At 43.9% G+C, this 16,752-nt stretch overlaps 1 protein-coding gene across 20 annotated transcripts in view; it reads right to left on the minus strand.

The window, feature by feature from the left end:
* BLTP1 (bridge-like lipid transfer protein family member 1) overlaps positions 1–16,752 on the minus strand; it is a 1,779,540-nt gene that overhangs the window by 777,661 nt on the left and 985,127 nt on the right. The window lies entirely within an intron of this gene.

The following is a 16,752-nucleotide window of genomic DNA, read 5'->3' on the forward strand; positions in this document are numbered from 1 at the left end:
TGGCCAGGAGGGGTCAAATCCAGAGTGGAATCGAGGTCAGTATCACCTGGGGACCCTCTCTGGACCGACAGACCAGCTGGGCTCGGGCCGTGGGCGTCAGGTGCAGAATGGACAGGGCTTGCGGACCTGAAGCGGTTCTTGAGGCCTTTTGGAAGGTTTCTTCTGGACAGGGCCGCTGTCCTTGGGAGTTCTTGGTACTCTGCTGGGCAGGCAGTCCTCTTGGGGTTTGTAGAGGTCGCTGGTCCTGCAGGATGCGTAGCAGGAGTTTTAAAGCTGCAGACAGGCAGGTAGGGCTGGATCCAGGTCAGATGTTGTCTGGAGTCTTCACTGCTGGGGTCAGATTTGCAGTCCTTCTTTCTTGAGGTCACCAGAAATCTGGTGAGTACGATTCAGGGGTGCCCCTAAATACTAGAGGAGCGTTACAAGGGTCAAAGGGCAGTAGCCAATGGCTACTGTCCCTGAGGGTGGCTACAACCATCCTGTGCCCACTCCCTTTGGGAAGGGGGGCACATTCCTATCTCTATAGGTCCCTCTCCTCGAAAACAAGATGGAGGATTCTGCAAGGAGGGGGTCACTTCAGCTCTGGACACCTTAGTGGTGGTCCTAGCTGCAGTGGTCACTCCTCCTTCCTTTACCTAATTTTCCCAGCAGACCTGCGGCCAAAAGTGGGGCTTGGAGCAGGGGGTGGGCACTTCCACTAGCTGGAGAGCATGGGGCAGTGGAAAAGCAGGCCTGACCTTTTCAGGTTCACCACCAAGCTGTCGCAGTTCCTTCACGAAGGAGGTGTGAAGCACCTCCAACCAGAGCAGGCTTTCTTCCTAACCCCAGAGAGTACAAAGTCTCTCACCCCATGGGGTCAGAAACTTGTCTGTTAGTGGCAGGCAGGCATGGACCAGTCAACCCTACACCAGAGGGTTGGGAAAAATACAGGGAGCATCTCTAAGATGCCCTCTGTGTGCATTTCACAATAAATCCAACACTGGTATCAGTGTGGGTTTATTGTACTGAGAGGTTTGATGCCAAACTTCCCAGTCTTCAGTTGAGCCATCATAGAGCTGTGGAGTTCGTAATGACAAACTTCCAGCCTATGTACTTAGTATGAGCACACTGCACTTACAGTGTCTAAGAATGGACTTAGACACTGTAGGGGCATACTGCTCATGCAGCTATGCCCTCACCTGTCGTATAGTACACCCTGCCTTAGGGCTGTAAGGCCTGGTAGAGGGGTGACTTACCTATGCCACAGGCAGTAGTTTGTGGGCATGGCACCCAGAGAGGGATGCCACGTCGACTTGACCTTTTCTTTCCCAACAACACACACAATCTGCAATGGCAGTGTGCACGTGTTTGGTGAGGGGTCTCAGTGTGGCACAAAACATGCTGCCGCCCTTAGGGACCTCCCTTGCCAAAAACCCCTTGGTACCACTGGTACCTTTTACAAGGGACTTAGCTGTGTGCCAGGGGTGCGCCAATTGTGGAAACAATGGTACAGTTTAGGGAAAGAACACTGATGCTGGGGCCTGGTTATCAGGATCCCAGCACACACTCAGTCAAGTTAGCATCAATACCAGGCAAAAAGTGGGGGGTAACCAAGCCCAAAGGGCACTTTCCCTAGATCATGCATTGCCTTCACTACACAATGCTTTTACAACTCATGCCCCTACTGGAGCCAGAGCCACAAGCGTGGAGCTAGAAGGGGCCCCTGCCCACCATTTCTGGCCTAAAGGCGTGCCGTGTAGCTGACCAGCCCAAATATGAGACGCATATCTGTATCATATAAGGTTACAGATCTACAGCTAGAAGTCTCTATCAAAATGTAATTTAACAAAACAAAAGTATTGCCGTAGTATCTCAACCTTCTTTAATTGGGCAGGCGTTGGTCTGGCTACCGGAAACTGGGTGATGCACGGAGTTGGCCCAGGTGCATACTTGACCACAGAGCCAGGACTTGGATGCTGAAAGTCCCTCGTCTCGTTGGCCGACGGATGAGTAGAAGTCAAATATCTTTTAGACTTCTTCTTCTTGTGCCAGGACTTACACGAGTGGCCTGACGACAAAGAATGGGATGACGAACTCTGACTCCACGACCGCTCCCAGGATCTTCCTCCCAACTTGGACCTTGAATTTTGCAGCATCGCAGGTCAGGCCGCAATGAGCCTGAGGAACCACACTCTCAAGATCTTTGGATTTATGGTGCAGCAGTCAAAACACTACTTCAGGTCATGGATGCGCTCCAAGTGCCAAAGGCAAACAAGGTGCGGTTCCGTCACCAACACAGGTCGGTGACAGGCGCCACAGGGCTTGAAGCCGGCCTTCTTGGAGGACATCCCTGCCACACTAAGAGGAAAACCTCGAAAATAATTCAAGAAAACGTTGAAAAAAAGCTCTGTCAGAAAGTGACAAAAGGGGTAGCTCTCGGATTAGCTCTGGTTGGAGCAGAAAGAAAAGAACTGATGTTGGCGCGCCTGCCTGGCACCTGTATAGGTGCTGCTGACGTCACTTGCGGTGCAGATGACGCACACAGAGCCAATTGACACCATTTGCCAGTGCGCAGGGGTGTTGCTCACGAAAAACCTTCCAGCTCCAGTTTGACGCCTGGGGAAGTTCTAAGGTAACGGATCTACAGCTAGAAGTCTCTATCAAAATGTAGTTTAACAAGACAAAAGTATTGCAGTAGTATCTGAACACTACTGCGGTACTGGTATAGTTCCAGTGATTAATTTGTAAAATTTTCTCCAAATAATAAAAAATAGGTGCCAGGGCCCTCATCAGGAAGCTACTGCGGCTTGCACCACCCACTGCCCCAGGCAATGGCACTATCAATGCAACTATTAACCATCACACTGCTACAAGTGTGACAATTCAGACCATTACAGGCCCCCAAAGCTATAAGAATGGCTCGGCAGCTGGTATTAGTCGTTTTTAATGTATACTGAATTAATAAACAACTATTGTTGTGCTCATTGCTACATAGGATAAACAGTGCCACCATGTGGCAGACTGTCATAAGTGCTGGCGTTGACAACTAAGTACCGTGCCGAGCATGGGAAATAACCAACTCAAACTAAGCACTGTATAGATCACAAACACAACCTATAGTTTCAATATTAACATTTGATTAAAAAACAAATAGCCATGAAAAAATTCACTATAATTATTTGGTGTAAAGAGGATTTTAAAAACGTGAGGAGGTACTGCAGAAGCAATGAATTACCCCAAAAATAAATAAATAAATAAAACAAATTGAATACCATAATGAAGAAAATTATATGGGTAAAAATAACTTTAAAAAACATGCAGTGAAAAAACAATGGTTTAGTATTAGTTATAGTTAGGAAAACTTCATTTGTTATTTCTATAGACAAACAAACTACACAAACATTAGAAATTACTAGGTTATAACATTACAGTTCTAATTTAAAGTTATAATTAATGATTGCCCTAAATTTCCATACAGTCTTCCCAGCTCACTAGCTACACAGCATTAATTATAACTTGCGCTTTCCCCATTAACTGCTGATACCCTATCATATAACCTTAATTTTAGTATGTTTAATCCTAGTATTCATAGGAACAGTTATGCCATCTGAAATTACATAATTTCTGAGAAGAGTGTGGATGATACAGGGCAGAGTTATAGTTAATGTAGTGCGGCTAGCGAGTTGACAAGACTCTGTAAGGAGGTGCTCAAGATAAAATAATCTCAGGACTGGATGTAAATTATAACTAAGTTATAACAATAAAGTTGTAACTATAACTTAGTAATTTCTAATGTTTGTGTAGGTTAAGTTCTTCTAGAAAACGTAAAGGAAGTTTTCCTACCCAATTATAACTAATGCTAAACCTTCATGTTTTTCATTGAAAAAAATATATATATATATATGTGTATATCTATATGGAAAATGTCACTTACCCAGTGTACATCTGTTCGTGGCATGTTCTGCTGCAGATTCACATGCTGTGCATATGGATTCTGACATCTAGTGTTGGGCTCGGAGTGTTACAAGTTGTTTTTCTTTGAATAAGTCTTTTAGAGTCACAGGATCGAGTGACTCCTCCTCTTCGGTTCCATTGCACATGGTCATCGACTCCATTGTTAGACTGTTTTCCCGCAGAGGGTAAAGGAAGGAGTGATGGAGTATATAGGTACAAAGTAAGAGATGCCCATGTAAATGTAAATGTATATACAAATGTGTTAACTTAAACAACTAAAGGCTTCCGGGGAGGAGGGAGGGTGCATGTGAATCTGCAGCAGAACATGCCACGAACAGATGTACACTGGGTAAGTGACATTTTCCGTTCGATGGCATGTGTGGCTGCAGATACACATGCTGTGCATTGACGACAAAGCAGTTTGTCCTCCCAAAAAATATCGGTGGCTAACCTGTAGGAGTTGAAGTTGTGTTAAATAATGTTAGAACAGCTTGACCTACTGTGGCTTGTTGTTGTGATAATACATCTACACAGTTGTGTTTAGTGAATGTATGGGGTGTTGACCATGTAGCTGCTGTACGTATTTTAGCCATTGGTATATCCCCTAAAAAAGCCATTGTTGCACCTTTCAATTGTGTAGAATGTGCTTTGGGAGTAATTATAAGTTGTCTTTTTGCATTGATATAGCATGTTTGGATGCACCTTACAATACATCTTGCTAAACCTTGTTTTGATATAGGATTGCCTGTATGTGGTTGTTGGAAATTTACGAAGAGTTGTTTAGTCTTTCTAAATGGTTTAGTTCTATCTACATATTACATTAAACCTCTTTTGATGTCCAATGAATGTAGAGCTCTTTCTACCACAGAATCTGGCTGTGGAAAGAAGACTGGCAGTCCCACTGTTTGATTTATATGAAATTGTGATACAACTTTTGGTAGAAACTTTGGATTTGTTCTTAGTACAACTTTATGTTTGTGTACTTGGAAGAAAGGTTCCTCTAGAGTAAAGGCTTGGATTTCACTTACTCTTCTTAAAGAAGTAATTGCCACTAGGAAGGCAACTTTCCATGTTAGAAATTGAATTTGACACAAGTTCATTGGCTCAAATGGTGGACCCATAAGTCTTGTAAGCACTATATTTAGATTCCAAGCTGGAACTGGTGGTGTTCTGGGTGGAATGATGCGTTTTAAGCCTTCCATGAAAGCTTTAATGATAGGAACTCTAAATAAAGAGCTATGTTGTATATTTTGTAAATATGCAGAAATTGCAGTAGGATGTATTTTTATTGAAGAAAATGCTAAATTTTATTTTTGTAAATGAAGTAAATAGCATACAATATCTTGTATTGATGCTGTAAGAGGGTCTATATTTTTAAATTGACAGTAATATACAAATCATTTCCATTTGTTTGCATATCACTGTCTAGTAGTGGGTTTTCTTGCTTGTTTAATAACTTCCATACATTCTGATGGGAGTTGTAAATATCCAAACTGTATGACCTCAGGAGCCAAATTGCTAGATTGAGAGCTTTGGAATTTGGAAGTCTGATTTGACCTCTGTTTTGTGTCACCAGATATGGTCGGCATGGGAGTTTGGAGTGTGGTACTACAGATAGATCTAGTAATGTTGTGTACCACAGCTGACGTGCCCATGTTGGTGCTAGGAGTATCATGTTGAGTGAAGTTTGATGCAACTTGTTGACTAGAAACGGAAGGAGTGGGAGAGGGGGGAAAAGCGTACGCAAATATCACTGACCAACTGATCCACAGAACACTGCCCTTGGATAAGACATGTGGGTGTCTGGATGCAAAGTTTTGGCATTTTGTGTTTTTGCTTGTTGCAAACAGGTCTATGTTTGGTGTTCCCCATTCCTGAAAGTACTTTTGAAGTACTTGAGGATGAATCTCCCATTCATGAGTTTGTTGGTGATTTCGGCTAAGGATGGCTGCCAACTGATTGTCTACCCCTGGGATGTACTCTGCCAATAGATGAATTTGGTTGTGGATTGCCCATTTAAAAGAATTTGGGGATAGAAGGGACAGTTGGGATGAATGTGTCCCTCCCTGTTTGTTGAGGTAATACATGGTTGTCATGTTGTCTGTTTTGATAAGAACATTCTTCTGTTTGAGAAGAGGTTGAAAAGCTTTGAGGGCTAGAAAGACAGCTAATAACTCCAAGTGGTTTATGTGTAGCTGTTTCTGTTTGACATCCCATTGTCCTTGAATGTTGTGATTGTTTAGGTGAGCTCCCCAACCAATCATTGATGCATCTGTTGTAATTATGGTCTGAGGCACAGGGTCTTGAAATGACCGCCCCTTGATTAGATTGGTAGAATTCCACCACTGAAGCGACATATATGTTTGTCGGTCTATCAACATTAGATTTTGGAGTTGACAGTGTGCCTGCGACCATTGTTGTGCAAGGCACTGTTGTAAGGGCCGCATGTTTATTCTTGCGTGTGGAACAATTGCAATGTAGGATGCCATCATTCCTAGAATATTCATGACAAATGTTACAGTGTATTGTTGATTTGGTTGTATTTGTGGAATTAGATTTTAGAAAGCTTGTATCCTTTGTGTGTTTGGATACGCTAGAGCTTTTTGAGTATTTAGTATCGCACCTAAATACAGTTGTAGTTGTTCTGTTTGAAGGCGTGATTTTTGGTAGTTTATTGAGAAACCTAGTGTGTGTAAGGTTTGTATTACATAACGTGTATGATTTTGGCATTGCGTACGACTGCTTGATTTTTATTAGCCATTCGTCTAGATATGGAAAGACATGTATATGTTATCTTCTTAGGTAAGCTGCCACTACTGCCAAGCACTTTGTGAATACCCTTGGTGCTGTTGTTATTCCAAAGGGTAACACTTTGAACTGGTAGTGTTTTCCTTGAATGACAAACATGAGGTATTTTCTGTGGGCAGTACGGATGGGTATGTGGAAATACGCATCCTTGAGGTCTAAAGCTGTCATAAAATCTCTTTTTTGTAGCAGTGGGATAACATCCTGTAAAGTTACCATGTGAAAATGTTCTGACAGGACATAAAGATTGAGGGGCCTGAGGTCTAATATTGGCCTGAGGATGCCATCTTTTTGGGGAATTAGAAAGTATTGTGAATAAACTACAGTTCCCATCTGAGACTGTGGAGCTAACTCCTTTGCTTGTTTAAGTAGTAGAGATTGGACCTCTTGTTGTGATAGAATTGTGTGTTCTGTTGTTAGTTTGTGAAACCATGGTGGAATAGTTGGAGGAGTGTTTATCAATTCTAGGCAATAACCATTGCGGATAATTGATAGCACCCGGTTGTCTGTGGTGATATTTTGCCAATGTCTGTGGAACTGCTGTAATCTTCCCCCCACAGAGGTGAGGAGTGGAAGGGAGTGAGGGAAGTCACTGTTTTGGGTGTGTTGCAGGCTGCTTAAAGGTCTGGAATGTTCCTCTATTTGTTGAGTATTGTCCTCTATATGTGCATCTAAATCCACCTCGTTGGTACTGTGTTTGGTGGGCTGGTTTTGTTTATGAGGTTGATGCCTCTGACAGCTGTGGTCTGAACCACCTCAAAATTGAGTTTTACGAAATGACCCTTTATATGGTGTAGAATAGAGTGCAACCATTGCCTTAGCTGTGGAGTCTTTTCGTAGATTTTCTATTGCTGTGTCTACTTCTGGCCCAAAAATATGTTTTTTTATCGAAGGGTATGTTTAACACAGCCTGTTGTATTTCTGGCTTGAATCCAGAAGATCGGAGCCATGCATGTCTACGAATAGTGACTGCTGTGTTGACACTCCTTGCGGCGGTATATGCTGCATCTAGGGCAGATCTTATTTGGTTATTTGTAATAGCTTGCCCTTCTTCCACTACCTGTTGAGCCCTTTTTTGGTGTTCTTTCGGGAGATGCTTCATTATATCTTGCATCTCGTCCCAATGGGCTCTATCATAACGAGCTAGTAGTGCTTGTGAATTTGCTATTCTCCATTGGTTCGCTGCTTTGGACGCAACTCTTTTCCCTGCAGCATCGAATGTTCTGCTTTCCTTATCAGGAGGGGGCATCTCCTGAGGACTGACTATTTGCTCTCTTCCTGGGAGCACCAACCACAATCGAATCAGGTGGTACCTGATGTATGATATAATCAGGGTCAGAAGGTGCAGGTTTGTAAAATTTTTCTATTCTAGGTGTTATAATGCGTGCTTTAACCGGCTCGTTAAAAATCTTATCTGCATGTTTTACCATGCCTGGGAGCATCGGGAGGCATTGGTATCTAGAATGAGTTGAGGATAATGTGTTGAATAAAAAAATCCTCTTCTAGTGGTTCTGTATGCATTGTAACCCCATGATAGGCTGCATCCCTAGCTATGACCTGGTTATATACAGTAGCATCTTCAGGTGGCGATGGTTTAGAGGGGTAGCTGTCTGGATCGTTGCCTGGGATGGGATCAGGGTCGTAAAGATCCCATGGATCAACAGTGTCCTGTTGTGAGTCCTAGGAATGAGTTGGAGAATGCACTGGTGTAGGGCTTAACTGAGGAGAGGTAGGTAGGTGTGGAGAATGAGGAGGAGAAGACTAAGGAGGTGGTGGCTTCTCTTTCTGTTTTGGCACTTTAGCTGGGGCTGCATAGTGTCCAATTCCTCCTGAAATGCCAGCGTCCTCTTTGTTTTTAAAGGAGGTGCTGTGTTAATTCTCCCTGTTTCTTTATGGATGTGGATCCTGGACTGCCTCTTATCCATAATTTGAAGTATTGGTTCAACATCTGACTCCTCCTCAGAGGTTTTCTGGCTTTGTTTAAGTCTTTTAGAAAGTCTGTGTTCCTCTGTATATGCCATTTGTTTCGGCTCCAAAATGTGTTTTTTCGGGATCGAAAATGATGAGGAAGGTCTCGGCTCCGAAACAGGTTCTTATTTTCGACTCTGAAAATTGCTGTTTACTGGAGTCTGAAATAGAGCTTTTGTCGAACCGCGGCGCACGGCACGAGCCGAACACTCGGCTTGGGCTGCGGCGCGCAGCACTGAGATGCGCCGAGCCCCCAGCCTCTCCTGTAGTACTCAAGGCCCCAAATTGGGGATGGGGCCTCGTTTCTTTCTGGCGCGGCGCGCCTCTATTCACAGATAACCTCTCCCCCCACTCACCTGCTATTGTGTACTTCTGTCACCCTCGTTTGTTCTCCCCTTTATGTTTTTCCTTTTTCCCATTACCCCCCTCTATTCCCAGCATACCTTGGTTCCCTACTCACTATGGTGCCTTGTCCATTGCTTTCTATGTATTTTTCCCTATCCAATATGGTGTCCTTGCACTTCCTGCTGGTCGCTTCCGGTTCTATGGGTATTTAAGGGCTGTGATTAATTTCCTCCTTGCACTGTAACACTTCCTGTTGGTTGGTGTCTTCGCTCCTTCTCCCTTGCGTCAGATACTGGTTACGCTTTTTGTTCCAGGGCTTTCCTGTTCATTTTTGGTATTGTATTCTAAGTATTGATCTTTTGCTCTTATTCCAGGATTTTCCTTTTTTGAGTTTGTTTCCCCTTTTTAGTTTTTTTTTCCCTCTGGCACTACTTCCGAAGGACACAGACTGCCTTTGGCGTTCCTATCGCCTGCAGCACCGTGGCTACCAGAAAGAGTCGTCCCCTTCCTGGGCCAAGGCAGAACATTCAAGAACAAGAACCTCGTCACTCGTTCAGCGGACTCCAGGCTTAAGCAACGCGTACGTCGTGACAGCTTTTTGTCGACTCTGAGGTTTTCGGAGGGGTGGCCTTTTTCGGTGCCAAACTGGAGGGTCGGTCACCGACAGTCTTTTTACGGGCTGAGCGATGGCCTTCCGGCAGTGGCATACCCAGCGCCTTCTGTTTTTTCTTATGTGAGGGTGCAGGGGCAGACGTACTCACATGCTGGCCGGCTGTGACGGGTCTGTCTTCCTCAGATTCTTGCTCTGACTCCGAATCTTGGACTGAGACCGCTGTCTGCAGTACTTCTTTTTCTTCTATGTCGAAATGTTCTCCACTCTTCAACGCCATTTCGAGTCTTCTTGTTCTTTTGTCTCAGAGTCTTTTTCGATCTGAAGGATCGACAGGCCTCACAGTTTTCCTCCCAATGGTCTGGAGAAAGGCAAAAGTTGCAAACCAGATGCTTGTCTGTGTATGGGTACTTTGCGTGGCACACAGGGCAGAATCGGAATGAAATCCGATCCATGAGGCTCTCCACGGGGTCGGCCCGAATAGGCCTGAGTTGGGCGCGGGCGCCCCGAAGGGCGAACAAAGTTGTTTCCCGACGGTACTGCTGTATCGATGGAAGATTAACGCAATCGATACAATACAGACGAAAAGAACGTTTTGCTAAGTTTTCCAAATCAAAATCTCGGAGTGAGAGGAAACACATCCGAACCCGATGACGGAAAGAAAATAATCTAACAATGGAGTCGATGCCCAAGCACAATGGAACCGAAGAGGAGGAGTCACTCGATCCTGTGACTCTAAAAGACTTCTTCGAAGAAAAACAGCTTGTAACACTCCGAGCCCAACTCTAGATGTCGCAATCCATATGCACAGCATGTGTATCTGCAGCTACACATGCCATCAAACATATATATGTGTGTGTGTATATATGGAAAATGTCACTTACCCAGTGTACATCTGTTCGTGGCATTAGTCGCTGCAGATTCACATGCTGTGCACATCCCGCCATCTGGTGTTGGGCTCGGAGTGTTACAAGTTGTTTTTCTTCGAAGAAGTCTTTGAGTCACGAGACCGAGGGACTCCTCCCATTTCGACTCCATTGCGCATGGGCGTCGACTCCATCTTAGATTGTTTTCCCCGCAGAGGGTGAGGTAGGAGTTGTGTATGCTAGTAATAGTACCCATGCAATGGAGTAAATGCGTATGTACATAATGAAGTTTAAAGTAATATATTTACAAATGTACAAATGTTTAAGATCTACTTCTAAACGGCTACAGCCTCCCGGGGAGGCGGGTGGGCGCATGTGAATCTGCAGCGACTAATGCCACGAACAGATGAACACTGGGTAAGTGACATTTTCCGTTCGATGGCATGTGTAGCTGCAGATACACATGCTGTGCATAGACTAGTAAGCAGTTATCTCCCCAAAAGCGGTGGTTCAGCCTGTAGGAGTTGAAGTAGTTTGAAATAATGTTTTTAGTACAGCTTGACCTACTGTTGCTTGTTGAGCAGTTAACACATCTACACAGTAGTGCTTGGTAAATGTATGAGGCGTAGACCATGTTGCTGCTTTACATATTTCGTTCATTGGAATATTTCCTAGAAAGGCCATGGTAGCACCTTTCTTTCTGGTTGAGTGTGCCTTTGGCGTAATAGGCAGTTCTCTTTTAGCTTTAAGATAGCAGGTTTGAATGCACTTAACTATGCATCTAGCAATGCCTTGTTTTGAAATTGGATTTCCTGTATGAGGTTTTTGAAAGGCAATAAATAGTTGTTTTGTCTTTCGAATTAGTTTTGTTCTGTCAATGTAGTACATTAGTGTTCTTTTGATGTCTAATGTATGTAGTGCCCTTCCAGCTACCGAATCTGGCTGTGGGAAGAACACTGGTAATTCTACCGTTTGATTCAAGTGGAACGGTGAGATTACTTTTGGTAAAAATTTAGGATTTGTCCGTAGAACAACTTTATTTTTGTGTATTTGAATAAATGGTTCTTGAATGGTAAATGCTTGAATTTCACTCACTCTTCTTAGAGATGTGATGGCAATTAAAAATGCAACTTTCCACGTTAAGTATTGCATTTCACAAGAGTGCATGGGCTCAAAAGGTGGACCCATGAGTCGTGTTAAGACAATGTTGAGGTTCCATGAAGGAACTGGTGGTGTTCTTGGTGGTATAATTCTCTTTAGGCCTTCCATAAACGCTTTTATGACTGGTATCCTAAATAATGAAGTTGAGTGCGTAATTTGCAGGTAAGCTGAAATTGCAGTAAGATGTATTTTTATGGAAGAGAAAGCTAGTTTTGATTTTTGCAAATGTAGTAAGTATCCTACTATATCTTTTGTAGATGCGTGTAAGGGTTGAATTTGATTACTATGGCAGTAATAAACAAATCTTTTCCACTTATTTGCATAGCAGTGTCTAGTGGTAGGCTTCCTAGCCTGTCTTATGACCTCCATACATTCTTGTGTGAGGTCTAAGTGTCTGAATTCTAGGATTTCAGGAGCCAAATTGCTAGATTCAGTGATGCTGGATTTGGATGTCTGATCTGTTGTTTGTGTTATGTTAACAGATCTGGTCTGTTTGGTAGTTTGACATGAGGTACTACTGACAGGTCTAGTAGTGTTGTGTACCAAGGTTGCCTTGCCCATGTTGGTGCTATTAGTATGAGTTTGAGTTTGTTTTGACTCAACTTGTTTACTAGATATGGAAGGAGTGGGAGAGGGGGAAAAGCGTACGCAAATATCCCTGACCAGTTCATCCATAGCGCATTGCCCTGAGACTGATGTTGTGGGTACCTGGATGCGAAGTTTTGGCATTTTGAGTTTTCCTTTGTTGCAAATAGATCTATTTGTGGTGTTCCCCAAATTTGGAAGTAAGTGTTCAGTATTTGGGGGTGAATCTCCCATTCGTGGATCTGTTGGTGATCCCGAGAGAGATTGTCTGCTAACTGATTCTGAATTCCTGGAATAAAGTGTGCTATTAGGCGAATGTGGTTGTGAATCGCCCAATGCCATATTTTTTGTGTTAGGAGACACAACTGTGTTGAGTGTGTCCCTCCTTGTTTGTTTAGGTAATACATTGTTGTCATGTTGTCTGTTTTGACAAGAATGTATTTATGGGTTATTATGGGTTGAAATGCTTTCAGCGCTAGAAATACCGCTAATAGTTCTAGGTTATTTATGTGAAACTGTTTTTGCTGTATGTCCCATTGTCCTTGGATGCTGTGTTGATTGAGGTGTGCTCCCCACCCTGTCATGGAAGCATCTGTTGTTATCACGTATTGTGGCACTGGGTCTTGGAAAGGCCGCCCTTTGTTTAAATTTATACTGTTCCACCATTGAAGCGAGATGTATGTTTGGCGGTCTATCAACACCAGATCTAGAAGCTGACCCTGTGCTTGTGACCATTGTGATGCTAGGCACTGTTGTAAGGGCCGCATGTGTAACCTTGCATTTGGGACAATGGCTATGCATGAGGACATCATGCCTAGTAGTTTCACTATCATTTTGACTTGTATTCTTTGTTTTGGATACAAGGCCTGTATTACATTGTGAAATGTTTGTACTCTTTGTGGACTTGGAGTAGCAATCCCTTTTGCTGTGTTGACTGTTGCTCCTAAGTATTGCTGTGTTTGACACGGCTGCAGGTGTGACTTTGCGTAGTTGATTGAGAAACCTAGTTTGTGTAGGATTTCTATGACATATTTTGTGTGTTTTGAACACTGTTTTAGCGTATTGGTTTTGATTAACCAATCGTCTAGGTATGGAAACACATGTATTTGCTGCCTTCTGATATGTGCAGCTACTACTGCTAGGCATTTTGTAAAAACTCTTGGCGCAGTTGTTATTACGAATGGCAACACTTTGAATTGGTAATGTATCCCTTGGAATACAAACCTTAGGTACTTTCTGTGTGAAGGATGTATTGGTATATGGAAATATGCATCCTTTAGGTCTAGTGTTGTCATGTAGTCTTGTTGTTTGAGCAGTGGGATTACGTCTTGTAGAGTAACCATGTGAAAGTGGTCTGATTTGATGTAGGTATTTAATGTTCTGAGATCTAGTATAGGTCTCAGGCTCTTGTCTTTTTTGGGTATCAGAAAGTACAGTGAGTAAACTCCTGTGTTTAATTGTTGTCTTGGTACTAATTCTATTGCTTCTTTCTGTAGCAATGCCTGAACTTCTAGTCCTAGAAGATCTATATGTTGTTTTGACATACTGTGTGTTTTCGGTGGGACGTTTGGAGGGAATTTGAGAAATTCTATGCAATAACCATGCTGGATAATTGCTAAGACCCAAGTGTCTGTTGTTATTTCCTCCCAATGTGTGTAAAACTTGGTTAGTCTCCCCCCCACAGGTGTTATGTGTTGGGGATTTGTGACCTTGAAGTCACTGTTTGTTTTGAGGAGTTTTGGGACTTTGGAACTTTCCTCTGTTTCTTTGAAACTGTCCTCCTCTATATTGTCCCCGAAAACCTCCCCGCTGATACTGGCTCTGGTAAGTGGGCTTTGTTTGTGAGGCTGTGGCTTCTGTGGTCTGCCCTCGAAACCCCCCTCGAAATTGTGTCTTTCAAAATGTGCCTCTGCTCTGCGGGGAGAAGAGTGCGCCCATGGCTTTGGCTGTGTCAGTGTCTTTTTTAAGTTTTTCTATTGCAGTGTCCACCTCCGGCCCAAACAACTGCTGTCCGTTGAATGGCATATTCAGCACAGCTTTCTGTATCTCTGGTTTAAATCCTGATGTACGCAGCCATGCATGTCTCCTTATTGTTACTGCTGTGTTGCCAGTTCTAGCAGCTGTGTCTGCAGCATCCAATGCTGATCGAATTTGATTATGGGAAATATTTTGTCCCTCTTCTACCACTTGCTGCGCTCTTTTTTGGAACTCCTTTGGTAAATGTTCAATAAGGTGTTGCATCTCATCCCAATGGACCCTATCATATCTGGCTAACAAAGCTTGCGAATTTGCAATACGCCACTGGTTTGCTGCCTGTGCCGCCACCCTTTTGCTTGCCGCGTCGAATTTTCTACTCTCTTTATCTGGAGGTGGAGCGTCTCCTGAAGTATGAGTTGGCTCTTTTGCGCGCTGCTCCAACTACAACAGAGTCTGGTGATAGCTGTTGTGTGATGTACACTGGGTCTGTTGGTGGCGGTTTATATTTTTTATCTACTCTTGGAGTAATGGCTCTCCCTTTGACAGGCTCCTCAAACACTTGTTTGGAGTGTTTTAGCATTCCGGGCAACATTGGCAGACTTTGATATTGACTGTGCGTAGACGACAGTGTATTAAAAAGGAAGTCGTCTTCAATGGGTTCTGAGTGAAGGCTGACATTGTGAAATGCTGCTGCTCTTGATACCACTTGAACGTAGCCTGTACTATCCTCTGGTGGCGACGGTCTCGCTGGATAGCATTGAGGACTATTATCTGACACTGGTGCGTCGTAAAGGTTCCATACGTCAGGGTCATCTTGACTCATCCCCGTATGAGTTGGGGATTGCATCATTGGTGGAGTGGCTACCGGTGATGGTTGTGGAGAGTGATGTGGGGATGGTGGTGGTGTTACTTGTTTAGCCACTTTTGCTGTGGCTGTTTGTCCTTGTATTGGAAGGCAAGTTTTCGTTTCATTCTGATTGGAGGAAGAGTGCTGATCTTCCCTGTATCTTTTTGAATAAAGAGCCGCCTTTGCGTGTGATCTGGCTCTATTGTCTCTAATTCCTGTTGGAATCTGTGTGTCTTCATTTGTGAGGACAGTCCTTGTTCCTCTGAATAGGAACTTATTTTCGGTTCGGAGGCCGGATGTTTCGGTACCGAAACCTTTTCGGCTGCTTTTTTCGGCTCCGACGAAATCTTTTTTACTTTCGGCGCAGTGCCCTCTCGGTGCCGACCCATTTCGGTGCCGCTGTCTCGATGCCGAATCTTTTCGGAGCCACTCTCTTTGGCCCGAGATTGCTGTGTGCCGGTATCTCGACCGGAGTCGGATGACTTCGACACCAGCTCGCCCTTTTTTGGTGCCGATGGACGGTCACCTATTTTTCGGGTTAAGCCAAGGCCTGTTGGCGGTGGCGTCCCCTGGGCTTTAGCAGTCTTTTCGTGAGTTCTTCGTTTCGACGTCTTACTCACGGTTTTCGGCGTTTCTTCAAGATCGATCTCCTCCGAGTCCGAATCCTGAATGGAGAATGTTTCTTCCTCCTCCTCGAAACGCCCTGGTCCTGTCGCCGACGACGCCATTTGCAGTCTTCTTGCTCTTCGGTCCCTGAGTGTCTTTCTGGACCGAAACGCTCGACAGGCCTCACAAGTATCCTCCTTGTGTTCTGGTGACAAACACAAGTTACAGACCAGGTGTTGATCTGTATATGGATACTTGTTATGGCATTTTGGACAGAAGCGGAATGGGGTCCGTTCCATCAGCCTTGAAGAGACACGTGGCAGGGCCGACCAGGCCCCGACGGGGATCGATAAAACCCCGAAGGGCCACCGGAGCTCTTCTTAATTTGGTGTCGATCTGTTGTAACTAACCCGATACCGAACGCAAACAATACCGACGATTTTTCCGAGATTCTAACTAACTTTCCGACCCGAAACACGGAGCGAAAAGGAACACGTCCGAACCCGATGGCGGAAAAAAAACAATCTAAGATGGAGTCGACCCCCATGCGCAATGGAGTCGAAATGGGAGGAGTCCCTCGGTCTCGTGACCCGAAAAGACTTCTTCGAAGAAAAACAACTTGTAACACTCCGAGCCCAACACCAGATGGCGGGATGTGCACAGCATGTGTATCTGCAGCTACACATGCCATCGAACATATATATATATATATATATATATATATATATATATATATATATCCACACACACACACACACAATCTGATTTTGCTATTCTTTACTTGGTTTCTTACTTGGCAATATCTTTGCAACTTTTGGGGCCATAGTACATATACCGACAAAGTGTTACGGCCACTAAATCCCTGCCCATGTGAAAATGACATCACCTTTTTTAACCTTACACCCAAGAACACCATTTTTAGGATGGTCTAATCTAGTAGTAGCGTCTCTAACATGCAGACTTTAATCTTAGTAACATTACAAATAATCTTAATTACTTTTGTGAACAAAGAATTCTAAGAATGTATTCTTACAACTTTGGGAAATCTT

This window comes from Pleurodeles waltl, chromosome 1_2, assembly GCF_031143425.1.
Source record: "Pleurodeles waltl isolate 20211129_DDA chromosome 1_2, aPleWal1.hap1.20221129, whole genome shotgun sequence".
NCBI classification, from domain to species: domain Eukaryota; kingdom Metazoa; phylum Chordata; class Amphibia; order Caudata; family Salamandridae; genus Pleurodeles; species Pleurodeles waltl.